Source organism: Lepeophtheirus salmonis, chromosome 3, assembly GCF_016086655.4.
Source record: "Lepeophtheirus salmonis chromosome 3, UVic_Lsal_1.4, whole genome shotgun sequence".
In the NCBI taxonomy this organism is placed as follows: domain Eukaryota; kingdom Metazoa; phylum Arthropoda; class Copepoda; order Siphonostomatoida; family Caligidae; genus Lepeophtheirus; species Lepeophtheirus salmonis.
Window position 1 is genome coordinate 38,086,555 of NC_052133.2, and position 15,190 is coordinate 38,101,744.

At 28.1% G+C, this 15,190-nt stretch overlaps 1 protein-coding gene across 8 annotated transcripts in view; it reads right to left on the reverse strand.

The window, feature by feature from the left end:
* LOC121115038 (Shaker cognate w) overlaps positions 1-15,190 on the reverse strand; it is a 146,942-nt gene that overhangs the window by 86,913 nt on the left and 44,839 nt on the right. For 4 of the 8 annotated variants that reach the window (XR_011779415.1, XR_011779413.1, XM_071887381.1 and 1 more), the window contains exon 2: positions 6,566-6,678. The exons of the other annotated variants lie outside the window; for them this stretch is intronic. The gene's annotated coding sequence lies outside the window, so the exon portion shown is untranslated. The remainder of the gene's footprint in view (positions 1-6,565; positions 6,679-15,190) is intronic. 8 annotated transcript variants of the gene reach the window in all.

Below are 15,190 nucleotides of genomic sequence, written 5' to 3' on the forward strand. Positions count from 1 at the left end.
ACTACTACTGGTATATAATAAAGCAAAGTTTGTCCATCCAGGCCTCATTTTTGATTGCACACTTAATATCTTATAACTGTTTTACTACTTGATCTAATATGTAGTAATGTAGTAACCAGTGTGTGTAGCTGAAGCTTAGCGTGTCATTTTATTAAAGATAAGGATGGAGAAGCACATAATTATATTAATAAAACAAAGTATGTCGGTCGTTTTGTCTGTTTGTCGCTAATAATTCCGAGAAATACCCGGGTACTCTTAATATTATTCTATAAACTTCAAAATCAAAAAAGAAAAAATAAATCATAAACCTCCAATAACAGCAGAAGTCAACTTATAACAACGAAAACGTAAAGAATTGCATAGTACCCTGATTTTCATGATTCCGTTGTATCACTAGTATGTATGCATGTAAATAACTACATCCAGTGTCCTTGAAAAAAGTAGTACTAAGAAAATAATAGAACGGAATAAAAGAAACGACACAATTTTGTTAAATTTTCTATAATTTGAGTATTATTTTTTAAAGTTTGTTTTTGTTACAAAAGTTTTTTACATTTATGATTTATTAATTTTTTATAACAAAAGAGACGGAATATAATTTATCAAAAAAACATAACGTTACAAAAGATTTTGCTTGTTTGTATTTTTTTTATATACCAGCAAACAATGATGATTATTTGATAAAGGAAAAAAATATTTTTAACATCTGACTTAACATATTACATTTTTCAATGATTTTACTAATATAAATAAGAAAAGAGAGCCGAAAAATGAAATCCTAAAGTGAATAAAAAATCATCATTTATGAATGAGTGTGTTATTAATATTTACGTTATTGATTTCCAGGTTATTTATCGACTCTTTAATATGTTCAGACTGAGTGTGTTGTTGTGTGGGTTGTTTTGATTTTTCGAATTCGGAAAACTTTTAGGAAAATTGTTGAGAACTGTTTACTGTTTACAATTTGGATAAAGTTTGCTAAGTCTGTATTTCAAGCTTGCAAAATGTTTTTTGCCCCATGGTAGTGATGAACAAAAGATTGTACTAGCTGGAGAAACAAATATTAGCAAATGTTTTAGAAAATAAAAAGATATATTACAATTTGAATTTCAGCATCAAGGGAATTATTTAATCTACTTATTTAATATTGCAAATTCCATTATTTTTTTTTCATAAGGATTATATGCAATCACATAAGAAAGGGTTTTATTTTTTGCAATTTTACAAATAACCACACCAATGCAAGCATATTACATAAGTAATAATGATTGAAGTATCATAAACCATGCTCTATCTAGGAGTTTTCTCCTATTCTCTCGTTTTCCAAGAATTTCTTGGGGCTTTACACATACCAGAAAAATTCACAGGAAAATTTGAATTTAATTATTTCATAATATAAACTTCTTTCGAATGTTTATAATTAAATATTCTGACCAAGTTGACTCTGAGGTCACGGGTTTTGTTGTGTATATTTGGTCGGATAATTAAATACAACCCCAATTCAATCAAAAATTGGCTATTTTGTCACTTACAATAAGTTTTAATTGCAGGAATTTAAAAAAACGGGCATGCAGGCTCTTTAAACAAACCTGTTTACGGGTAATAATAGAAAATGAAGAACGTGAGTATTGAGAATATTATAATAATTTGCAAAGTTGAAGTTAATATTTGATTTGTAGCTATATTAATCAGAAAAACATAAAATTAAAGCAATTATATTATAACTTTATTGTCATAAATATTGGCAACATATGTTTTTGTTTTTTACGTAATAATATAATTGAACAAAAATGTAATTACTTTAGACATACTCATGATTGTAAAAATCGCACCTGAGATCATCCCTTAAAAATATAGTAATTGAGAGTAACATCACATCTCCTTATAAATTTAGAATTTTCAAGATTGAAGAAAAAATTATCCTATTATTCATCAACAATGGAAAAATCTTGAAGTCCTAACTGAATTTTACAACTACTTGAAATTGTGATCATTTTAACAATGAAATACCTAATATTATTTTCTTTTTTCATCCCTAATTAATCGATCTGGAACCAAATTAAACGGAATTACTTATAATAATTTGATATTATTCGAATATCATTTTTTTTACACTAAAGGAAGGCTCTCCGCACTTAGAGTTGTATAAAATATGAACTTTTGTTAATAAAAAAAGAAACCGAAAATTAAAGTTGTAATCCTGACAATTTAAGGAATGTTTGCCAAAACATCAGCTTGGTTAATCATGCTGTTTCTAAGATCAGCTGCAAGCAGCCGTGAAAAGAAGGAGTGGGATAGGCACGAATCCAACTCCGTATGTTGCATAGACTTATACGTCAAAATTATTTCAACATTGAGACTCCATTCTCCTCCAAGTCTAAAAAGGATATACACCTACAGGGTGTTTGATAGTGTTAAAAATAACCATGCACAACAGATCAAAATGAGATTGATTATGAAAATATTTCCACATTATGAAGATTATTATTTTTGAACTATATTTCCACTAGCTTCAACTACAGCCTCCAGACTAGGTTAAAAAACCAGTACATCTTCCTCCAATGGAATTCCACAGAGGCTATAAGGTTAGCAATGTTGCATTGGTGGACACTCCAGGCTTTGGACTCAATATACTACCGTATTTAAACAATCAATGGATTCAAATCAGGGGACTGGGGAGTCAATAACTCCTTAATTCAGAAATTTATATAATCTCATATCCAGGCTTATAGGTGGATCAAAATTCTCTATCATCTTTCTTACTTAATACTATAAATGACTACTAACCTTTAGTCTCTTAAAAATGTCAAAGTTGCTATGGTCGGTGCAGACTAATGTGGTAATCTCTAACCTTTTTGCTTTCATTTTTATAAATAATTAACATATAACAATGTTTCCCCATTTTCTTTGTTATCTAAGAAATCCAGCTTCAACTGTTATAAATAGCAAAATGTGATTGAAACTTTACAAAACCTCTAAAATTGTCGTAATATTTGTGATCACATACTTATACATATAACTCTCCATATTTTATGAGCACACGCATAAGAGATTATTTAAAATTTGAATGTTCTTTCTTTAGGACTAAAAGATAACAGCCATGGAAAATGAAAAAAAAAAATCTTACAAATTATCAACCAGAAAAAAAAATGGAACACGTTAAGTTCATATTATATACAATTGTATACATACACTTAGTTTTATTGCAATCAGTTCCTATCTAAAAAGCCCCACTTTTTCTTTTTAGTAGCTTTTTCATTAATTGGAATGCAAGAACTACAATTACCGGATGTCATATTCAGGAATCACATATTGACATACACACTTATTAATTCAAACATTTTTTGTATTACACTATTTGTAGGTACTTACAAAAATTTATTTTTTATTTATTTCAATAGATGAATCTATGTATCTGACAGAATCATTAAGAATTAAAATTATAAGCATTTATCCTTTTCAGAAAATAAATCCCAAAAATAAAAACAGCTAGAGATAGAAAATTTACATTATATACATCCAATTGTAAACTATTGTAAAGATTATTGTCAAAAAATCGAAAAATTTTGCCAATTTTCCCCTAGATATTACATAAAAAAAATATTAAAATGTCAAATACATTTTTAGAAGGAGTAATATTTTTGTATCTAAGCTTTGAATTTTTCATCCATTCTGCTATAATTTGAATATTTTTAAGTGTTGCATTCATCTAGAGAAATTGTGACTATTTTAAATGGACTATTAGCTGCAGTGGTCTACAATCCAAATGCTTATTTCTTAAGTAATACTATTATAACAATATTTTATATCAAAAGCTACATGTACGTGTATATAACAGTATTTTTAGTAAACTGTATCATTTTTTGATTAATGAAATTGTTATATATCCTTAAAATATAAATTTTATTATATAATCCAGACCACAAACAACAACTTGGGGTTAAATTCATGATATTTTGGCTTCAAAAATATACTATCTGATAAATTTGGTGTTATTAACAGAAATAAATAATTAAAAAGCTTACAATGTAGTGACTAGAACATGCTAATGATGAAAACACAAATTAAATGACATGTCCTCAATATTGGCAATGCCATAGTTATTCAAATATTGAAAGTTAAATATCTTAGTTCAACTTTTGTCGAGGTAGTATGTTTTTGCATTGAGTCAACGATTTGCTATTATAAATTGAAAATTATTATTTAAACACCTTCAAAGGTGTATTATTTAAAAAAATTATATATATGATTAACCCTAGTTTTCTTAATTTCTAAGTAAAACTCAACTTTATAAAGTAGAAACTGTACCTAGCTATGGAGATAATTTCAACGATTTTTAACAATTCCTACAAAAATGAAATTTCTATGGAAACTAATTACTAGTATAATCTTAATTAAATTCAAACAATAGTAAACATACAGAGTCTTACAATGTAACCTGGAATAAAATCATATCGAAATATATATTCAGATATTTTCTTCGTTTTCTAATGATCAGTTTGAAATTTATTCTTTCATACTTTGGTGCAGCCATCATTGAGCGGACAGGGTACGCCAAAAGTACAGGACATAATTTCATCCCCATCAGATAAGAAACATACCCCAAAATTTTGGTGGACATGAAGAGGTCTATCATAGTCGTTACATCTTGTGGCCACATTGAGAGAAGATATTCCATTAGTCTTATTTTGTCATAAATTAGTTAGCTAATATTGAACAAAATATATTTATGAACTATTGGCGTAAAAACTTGATTTTTTTGGACATATCTCTAACACCTTGTGGGGTGTGTTACATTTGGGCGTGTATGAGTTAAACTATCTCCTAAAAATTATAGTAACTATCCAGAGTTTCTCACACTAAGTGTGATTATGTTTAAGCATTCATGTACTTATAACCCATTTAACCATAATTTTTGATATGATGGAGGTTTAGCTTGGAAAATAACTATTATAAAACATAATTTTATGACGTCACTATGTGTTCAAGATTTAACTTGTAAATATATTTATTGTTGATAAATAGCGTACTTTTTAATATGAATGTAAAATTTTATATCATTTAGTATAAGATTCTGAAAGAGAAACATAAATATAAACAAAACTAGATATTTTTTCTTGATTTATTCATAATTTAAATTGATGATTAATTGATACGATGATCAACACAAACATTTTTTTTAAGATTTCCAAGAACAACGATAAAAATTTGATAAGGAATATATTTGTAACATAATATAAGAACGGCGAATATATTTGTTACAATTAAATTGATGAATTCAAAAGATTGATTGTGTGTGGTTTTTTTAACACTAAACATTCATGTATGTAAAATTAAAAAAGTTTTTTTTTAAATAGTTATTTCATTGTTATATATAATATTTCAATTTTAGTCTTGTTATTTTTTGTAAAAATGAAACAAATTTATTTGAATATGGAAAGCAAAATGTTCATATTTGGTGAGTGAACACAAAAACAGTCTTTAACACAAAAGAAAAGGAAAAAAGTAGAAATGTCCAATGTATATAAAAAGTCGGGAGGCACAACTTGCAGTAGAATTTAATTACGATTTTAACCACATTTTTTTATTACGAAGTTTTATGACGCAATCCCATGTCTCTAAGTGTAAAAATGTGAGACCAAGAACCAAAAAAGGAACGTGTGTGCGATCACCTTTAGGCTGGTGTCGGTGACAAGAAGGATGCAAGGATTGTTCATATCTCTATCCAGACTGCTTGCACATTTAATAACTAATTACATACTCATGGAGCCTAGAAAAACCAAAACTTATTGAGTAACAATATGGACGACTTCTGGCACGCCTATATGTAGTTTTCATTCAGCTCTGACCTTAACTCCCTGAATTTAGCAGTTTTAAGCGTATTAGAGAAGATTGTATGGTACACCTCTCGTCCAAAATTAGGATTCGTTTTGACCAGTCATAAGGACAGCGGGGTATAATATGGGAACAGCCTTCATTGCCAAGAACCGTCAATCTGTTTCATAATTATGTCGAGGCTATTATTGGCTTTGAAAAAGAATATATTGGATAAAATAAGTTGTTTAAAATATTATTTCAACATTTCACAAATTGACTTTGAGCTGTCCTTCTTTTTTTTTTATCCATAAAAATCACGTTTTTTTTTGTAATTTAGTCATGCTACTCATTTTAGAGTCCTTTATTCATATATGAAAGACATACAGAGGTATGTCTTTCATATATGAATAAAGTATAATAATTCATATTTACATTTAAGTTAATTATCGGCTTCGAAATCAAATTCTTGGGTTGAATTCATGTTCTGAAAAGTTTAAACCATAATTTAGAACTTTTTTTAAGATTTGTACGACTAACTTTGACTTGATATGGGCTTTTTAAATAAAATATGTCAATTTCTAAAGTATTAAGCTGAATAACTTGTCCAGATAAATTGACGATAGCTTGTCAAAGAATATAAAAAAAAGTTATCTAAATTCAATTTTGAGAAAAATAGTTCTAGCTTGTTTTTGTGTTGATAGACAAAATACTATTATTTTATTATTTATATGTCGTAAACTTAACTTACCTATTTCATAAAAAAAGTTTGTTTGAAAACTGTTATTTGATGTTAATATACCAATTGGTTTGTCATACTAGCGTTCTTTCCATTAGTCACAATTGTTCATATTGACTTGACTGCTCTAATAAAAAAATAAGAATTTAGTTAAGGAAAGTAAAAAAAACTAATACTAAATATAAATTAAATCACAATTATTTGGTAAAATATATGTTGTTTAGAGACCGAATGGATAGATTAATCTTTTCCTTTTATTTAATTATATTTGCAAACGTTAGTCAAGGAATACTTTATCTGTAAAGGAAACGTGCACATCCCCTCCCCTTTTTTTGACCAACTAAAGGTGGATTATTACATATATCTTGTGTGTATACCAAATGGAGTCCCAAGGCTAACAGTAGAATTGATTTACAATTTTATACCTTCCTTATTATTATTATAAAGTTTCATTCAGAACCGAAATACAGCCGAAACAAGTTTTTGCTCTCATCTCATGTCTCAAACTGTGTAATGTCCAAGCAACAAAAAAAAGGCAACGCTGGTGCAATCATCTCTGCGCCAGTATCCGAGCCAAGAAGGTTGCAAAGACCGTTGGCATCTCCATCCAGACTGTGTAGAGCCTCAAGAAGTCCATTAAACCCCCATATAGCCAAAAAGAACCTAAACTTATGCAGCAATAATATGGCTGACTTCTGTCCTGCCTCCAGCCCTGACCTCAACCACCTGAACTTTGTAGTATGGGGTGTCTTAGAGACGAATATATGGCGCACCTTTCATCCAAATTTGGATACACTTCGAGCTGCCATCATGGCAACTTGGTACGCCATAGACACGGCCTTCATTGTCAAAAGCGCCCAATCTGTGTGCCAGCGTATCGAGGCTTTAATTTCTTGGAAAGGGGACATATTGAATAAAAAATATTGGTAAATATGGTATTCTAAAATAACACAAATTGGTTTGGGTTTTTTTTTTTTATACAATAAAAATCACGTATTTCCGTAATTCAGACATACAACTGCAAGTTTTGGATCCCCACTCTGTATACGTGTATAATTTTAGAATAGGCAAATTATTTGTATGAAATTATCATACTATAATCTCAAAACCTTTTCAATTTTCCCTTTCAAAATAATGACGTCATGCCATATAAATGTTTCTTGTTCGGTGGAGAGAAAATTATCATTTAACAAAAACTCCACACGTGGCATTTTCTGACCGACAAACAAAAAAAAACACTTTGAATTCCCAGGCCTCTTTATTTTTGAAGGAAGATTTGTTGAGGTTGAAGATTATAATATGCAAACTTCTTTGAAATAATTGGCGAATAAGAATAAGAAGAATAGTTATGAAAAGGAGGACAAAATGTAGTTAAAAATATCGTGTAAGGAATATCTTAAAAAATAAAATAACTATTTTAATAAATATAAATTCCTTATAACTTTTGTTAGACAATTGTTTTAATTCAATTCTCTGTTTAGTTTGCGGTAGCATATTTATTTATTTAAGGAGGGAATTGAATAAGTAATGAATGTTTTAAAGAATTAAAATACTTTTTTATTTGTCTGTTAGTTTAATATAAACAGAATAATAATTAATAAAATTGCTATTTTAATTCCTAAAGACATTCTTAAAAGATTGTTTTAGTTCAATCATTTCTTTGATTTCATAATTAACATAGAAGTAACCATTAGTTGGTCCAAAGAATAAGAGAAAAAAAGTGTTTGTAAAACTCCTTTGAACTACAGTTATTGGCAAAAACTTTCAAGTAATTTAATTTACGTAGTCTAAAGTAAATTATGTTACAAATATGATATTTTATCTTTGTCTACAAATTAAAAATAAGCAAGGATAAGATCAAAAACCCTAGTTCAAAATCATTTCTCAGACTTAAATAATTTTTTATCAAGACATAGAATACAATAATTCCATTTTAAAATAATTGAGATGTAAGCTATTTTATCCTTAACTCTAAATATCAAATCGTTTTCTTATATAAATGATTATGAACAACTATATAAATGATATCTTATAAAACATGTTTTTATATTTATGTTATTTTTTATGACAGTACAATTAGAAATAATTTTTTGTCATAGTGTCTTTATTATTACAGAATTGAAAGGAAGTCAAACTATCCAATTATGTCAGATAATTGCAGTAACAATTGGATATTTCAAACGCAACAAAAAAAATATTTTTGTAAAAATAATTATTGCAAAATTTTGATGATTGAAATAACTTTATTAAATTTAATTGAATATAGTACAAGACCTCTTTACATGTACAACTGTTTTTATAGCAATGATAATATAAATATATATGTGGTATATTTGAAAAAATATTTCAAGCCCTTCTGGGTTTAATTGTTCCTTTGGATTAAGATATTGTTTTTTTAACATTTTAAAATAAGACACGGGAAAATTTAAAATAATTCTTCTTTTTAAAATAAACTTCTACACAAAATGGTTAGCTTAAACATAATTAACTTTAGTTTTAAAATCTTGGTAAAAGTCTTTAAACCAAGATAAGGCAAGCACTTTCTTTCAAAAGATATCAATTTTTTAGTTATGTACGAAGAACTCAGGTATATCCATTTGACCTCAATGAATGGGGTCAAATGGGTGTACCTTACTTCTTTTCTTTTTTTACTTTCTTTATTTTAGTTTTCCTAGTTTATTTATCCATAAAAAAATACTTTACCTTTATGTTAAAATGATAGCTTAGTCATGTAATTTTAACATTCAAACAGAAAACATTTCAAATATTGATCCAATTTATTGGAAAAGCCTCCAAGCGCAAAAATCCACCTATTAGATCCCACCCTACCCCATGTTCTACAAAATAAATGTCGTAAGGTATTATGAAAAAAATTAAACTTACATATTTATGTCTTAGACTAATGTTGTCTAAACAAGTAAATTATCGTGAGTCACATGTCTAATGTGTAAGACTATATAGCTCTGTATTAATTTGATAAATTATGTATTAAATAAAAAATCATATTGTATAACTTCCAATGTCACTGACTACTTATAAACATTTTCTTTGTAAAATATTTAGGTCTCCTTTGTCATTAATTACGCCGGACTAACAATGATTAATTTATTTTACTTATATAAATATACTTGAATGTTTATTCTTGTTTATAATTATTAAAATCATTTTAAATTATTGATTTCAAAAAGATACAAATAATTTGAATGAGTTAATATTGAATATAATAAATTTCTAACTTATATCTAATCATAAAATAATCTGATATGTTATTGCTTTTAACGCTAATTACTTATATATTTATAATTTTACAATCACTTTTTTTTATTAAATGATTAGATGAACAAAATATGCGAGTTTTATTCTACTCATAAGTAAGTCCATCAAGCCTTCAAACATTTAACTAAAACATGTTGAATAATTATAATGTTAATAAAATTGACTTATTGATGATTGGATGGTCACTACTGAGTAGAATTCATTTTTTTTTTTCATATATTTTAATATGTAAAACTTTTCAAAATATATGTCGTGTACGAGGTGCAACTTTTATAGGGAAATTGGATAAGTTACAACTGAAATATTGGATGATTATTTTAGAATACTAGGAATTACTCCGTGTCTCCCAAAACTGTTATGAGTATAATGTAATTATTGAATATTCTGTGGATGGTTGATATATTAATGATTTAATTGTTGATTAAAATTACTTATTGATAGGACACACACTTTATGAAAGGCATTATAATAGATGGAAATGAAAGCATATTGTAATATTGAGAAATATACTAATCATAATATTAGATACTTCTTTGTACTTATAATGCGTCAACATACAGACAAAATTTGTTTTAATAATAAGGATATGTGCTCCTCTTTTTTTTTAATTTAAATGACATGCTGTGCTTTAGCAACACACTCATTGCTACATTGTTATTTCTTACATAAAGTAGTCACACAGTTACAAGATACCCAGCGCACAATCAAAAAGACCACGATGAAAAAACTTTACTTTATTAATATAGATGTGTTTTTTTTTCTTTTTGTATGTCTCAGATTTTATAATAATTGTTTTTTAATTTGTACTTTTTTTTTAGCATAATTGAAGGGTAAGTGAAATTTTTCATTTTTGATAATTATAGAAAATTTTTAATAATATAACTAATAAAATACAAACCCCTATAAAATAAATAATTCAATAAAATTTTATTAACTTTACAATGTTATATGCACGACTTTATTAAATATTTTCAAGACATATTTCTTTATTAAATCTAAAGCTAATTTTATAATATGCTATTTTATTTTATATTATATATGTAAATAAGGATTTAATTTGTAATCATATAGAATGCAAAAAAATAATCAAAAAAAATGTCGGGAAATTGTAAAGGTTTTTTATATGTATGTATAAACGATTACACTAAATTATTCATCTTCTAAATTTATGCAGATATAATTTAGCACTTAAATAATACAACTACACTGTTACTTGAATTGTTTTAGCCATTTATACAAGTGCTCAAAGCGCCCTATAGCCATCTTTAGATAGAAGTGACTGTAAGGCAATTTTAAAAATTGTAAAAACCCTATCGTCAGTGATAATATATGGACGTCCATAGTACAGTCACTCTGTATATAATTTTCTTTTAAAAAAGCTTTACGAATCAAAAAGTTTAATTTTTGTATCACCCTGATACGACACATTTAATGTTATGTCTAACACTGTTTTGAACGATAAGTTACCCCCCCCCCCTAATCCAAACACTAAATAACCCAAACTTCGCTATTTTAATTCAAAGTGATTTTTTCATATAATTATTTCTCTTAAAATAACTTTTCATTGAGATGTTTAAAAAGTTTATTATTTTTTCTACGAAAAGATGTAAAATGTGGTTGATAATATATTGTATTTTATTATGTAGAATATTAGTTACTTCGGTAGTTAGTAATTGAAGATTTTCAAAGATCTTGAAAATGTTAGGTTTTCCGAAATAAAACCGGTTTTAATTACTTGATTTTAGCAAATCATAGCATTTTCGAATTGTTACATAATACCAAAGCTGATGCCTCTAACTTTATCTCTCTAGCATTTTTATTTATTTGAATTCAAAGAATTTTCAAATTATAAAAGTTAATTGGAATTTTTTTTTTTTATTACAAATTGAAGCAATTAACAAATTTTCCTAAGTTGCACTAAAAAAACTAAAGAGATAAATTGCAGTTTGTTTAATTTCCTTAAATATTTGGTCAAACAATATTTTTGAATATTTATCTTCGACTGCAAACACACGTTCCTCACTACTCCAACTGATGATAGCAAATGACTGTATTTTTTTTAAAAAAAACTTTAGAATCTCACCTCTACAATGAAACCACGCCCACCCCTCTACAACTTTTACATTTTGATTGTCACTTATTATAGAAAAGAAAGATATGCTGCTGCTCCCTGTAAATCTGATTATTCTTCCCCCAATTTATAATTCAAGTTTGTAATTTTAACAAGGGACCAATTATTTTTATTAATTCAAAAGTACTTCGTCCCATCTCGCTCTTGCCTTCTCCTCCTGCTCTACAAAATGTCCATCCTTACCATTGTCCATTGACCATTATCTCTGATGATTCAATGAACAATTTATTAAGTACTTTTTTTTTGCTCTAGTTATAGTCTTGCATTCTTTATAAGAGTACAAATTAGAAATGAGTCTCATTTTCTGATTAAGTTCTTTTCTATCAAGTTTATCTGCTAAGGTCAACTGACCATTGATATTTCTCAGAATAAGTAACTAGCTTCTTTCGTACTGGTGTTCTGTCTTTGGTTTCAGCTTTGTTGTCCAAAATTTGTTAGCACGCATTGTAGAGGAAGGGGGATAATCACAGCACATTTGGCTTCTGGCCTAATAACTGGAAGGTGCATTGACATAGAAATGCCAATGTTTGACACAAAATATCAACATATGTTTAATATTGCCTGTAACTAATTGAAGGTTAGACTAGTCAATAGTTTTTCCACAAAATGCAATTAAATGCAACCTATCAAATGTTGCAACAATCCCCACTGTCACCGACGGTTGCAAAACATCAAAAATAAAGGAATTTGAGTTAGAAGTAAGAAGATTAGAGGAAATAATATTTTCTTAAAACTTTTTAATGTTTTAAATAGTTAATTTCAATATATTTCTCGACTTTACATAACTAACAAAAAAAATTTACATACTAGTGTACTTTGACCGATATTTCTGGCTGTAGCAATATGTAGGTACCCTGCTGTTCACAATCCCCTCTCTAAAGGAATAGACTTGGACGGGAGTGGTAAATTTTTAAAATATTTTTAGTCAGAATTAATACGATCAACTATACTGTTATAAGAATTTTAAAACTATTTCAGAAAATTGCACATTGCATTAATCTTTAGACTTTTTTTTTATTTAGTGCAAATTAGTTTTGTTTTTTAAAAAATATATGTTGAAACTTTTTAGATTTATAACTTTTAAACGATGCCTTGAGTGTAATTAGTTTATTAACAAAGTAATTTATTTATGTTTTTATCCATTAGTTTTGGTTTTGATTATGCTTTGTGTGTACGTATGTACCTATATAATAAAGTGAACTATGCTTTAAAATTAGAATGGAAAACATATATATATTTATTTTTTAATATTCCTTAAATTGGTTAGATGGAGTTGCATTGAGTAAGTATAAATCACATAATAAGTATTATATTTACTTCATCTAAATACATTTCTTAGATAAAATAATTGTAAGACCAATTTAAGGAATATATTTTTTTAACTTAGGTTCGATTCACAGTCACTCTTAGAGAAGTAAATATATGCACATAATGTGTCTGTGAATTGAACCAACGCACATTCAGTTCATTTGAATAATTTCTCCCATGATCGTCCAAGTACTCTCCAATAAACTAGATTCCTCCATTTACACTGTATTTGGTTGTCAGCGGTCACTTCCCCCCTTATTAGTCTTCCAACAGTTGATTAGGGGAATTTAAATTAGCTTTTGTTAAAGTGCCAACAATTCTGAACAATTATAAAATATTAATTCCATAATTGAGTGGAATTGGATAACTGTTAACTGATTTTGAATTAAATAAAGGAACTAGATAGAAAACGGTGGCCGTGCTAACTCATCTCAATAAAAGTCGCTAACCTATCTATAAAATATTGAAAATAAGGTACCTTAAAGTGCAAATATATATATGGCTTGCAATACATTACAATAAATAATAATATTATTATCTGGGACAGTTACAACATCTAAAACAATGTAAAAAAACTTATCATGTCATAATCAATAAATATATTTTGTCAATAACAGACATATACTGAATTGACCGTACATCCAATACAAAAATTCTTTAGCCAAAGTTTATTATTAATGTATCCAAAAGACCATAATATTTTGACTACTTTTTGTTGTACTGAAAAGGATAATAATATCCCCTATTCTCCAAGGCGTGCAACTACAGCTATTAAAAAACTATTTGCTGTTGAGTATAGAACACGTTCTTACCTTTATTGTTTCACGCAACCTTTCTTCTAAAAGAAAAAGAAAAACGTCGAAACATTCGTAGATAGCATATTCTTCCCAACTTTGAAATTATTATATTGTTCACAGATTAACAAGAGCTAATTCGAATTCAACAACTCAACATTCAGAATACTGTTTTGGGAAAATAGGGAGTAAATTTTTGTGTAGGTTAGGTACCGTCATGACTAGATATTAAAGAACTCTCACAATAGAGTTACTAGTAATATAAATGTATTAGTGCTGTGCCAAATATATATAAGTGCAATGATGTAAAATACGGAAACTCTAAAGTTAAGAACGGAATTATTCGATAAATTAATCACTGTAAGAGATGGGTAATAAAATATTACTTGCTGATATATTATCACAATATTATTACTTTACCATAGGGGTGTGCAAATTTTTCAGTGAACTAAGAAAATTGATATTAATAAAAAGCCGCATTCAAAACAGCACATGTATCATATTTTTTCGTTTCCTTCTATGTACAGCGTGCTCCAAATAAATAGGGATAGGCGATTTCACACGGTTAGAGTTGACAAAAAACTATAATATATAATGGAATAACTCTTTAATGCCAGGGCTGTCAAAGACCTCATCACTGAGGACAACAAGGCCACCAGGGTGATCCGAGACAACAAAGTTATCAACTTGATGATGTCAACTGAAGGAGTCTGATTTATTTAAGACGCGAATTTTTTTACAGATGACCGAAGGAAAGCCAGATGCATCTGTTCCGACCCTTTTGAGGTCCATGCTATTATGAAAAGAAAGAAACCAGCCGGAATAATGATCCCGGGTGAAACTGTGAAGGAATACGTTTAGCTAAAGGTATTTGAGAAGATGGTCACTGGTCATTCCCTGAATGAATGTAGTATCCCAAAGAAGTGATTACAACTCCAAATAGGACAGTGAACCGTCCCACAAGATCAAAATAGGGCAGGATGTTTGGTCAAAAAATGTTTTCCCTTTTGGAACCCGATTTTGGCCTGCCAAAAAATATTATAATGGTTTTTCAATAGAGGTCGCCCCCTTTATATAGATAGGTTGTAAGTCTTCATTCTAAAGTTGGGCTACCACATGTATCCAAAA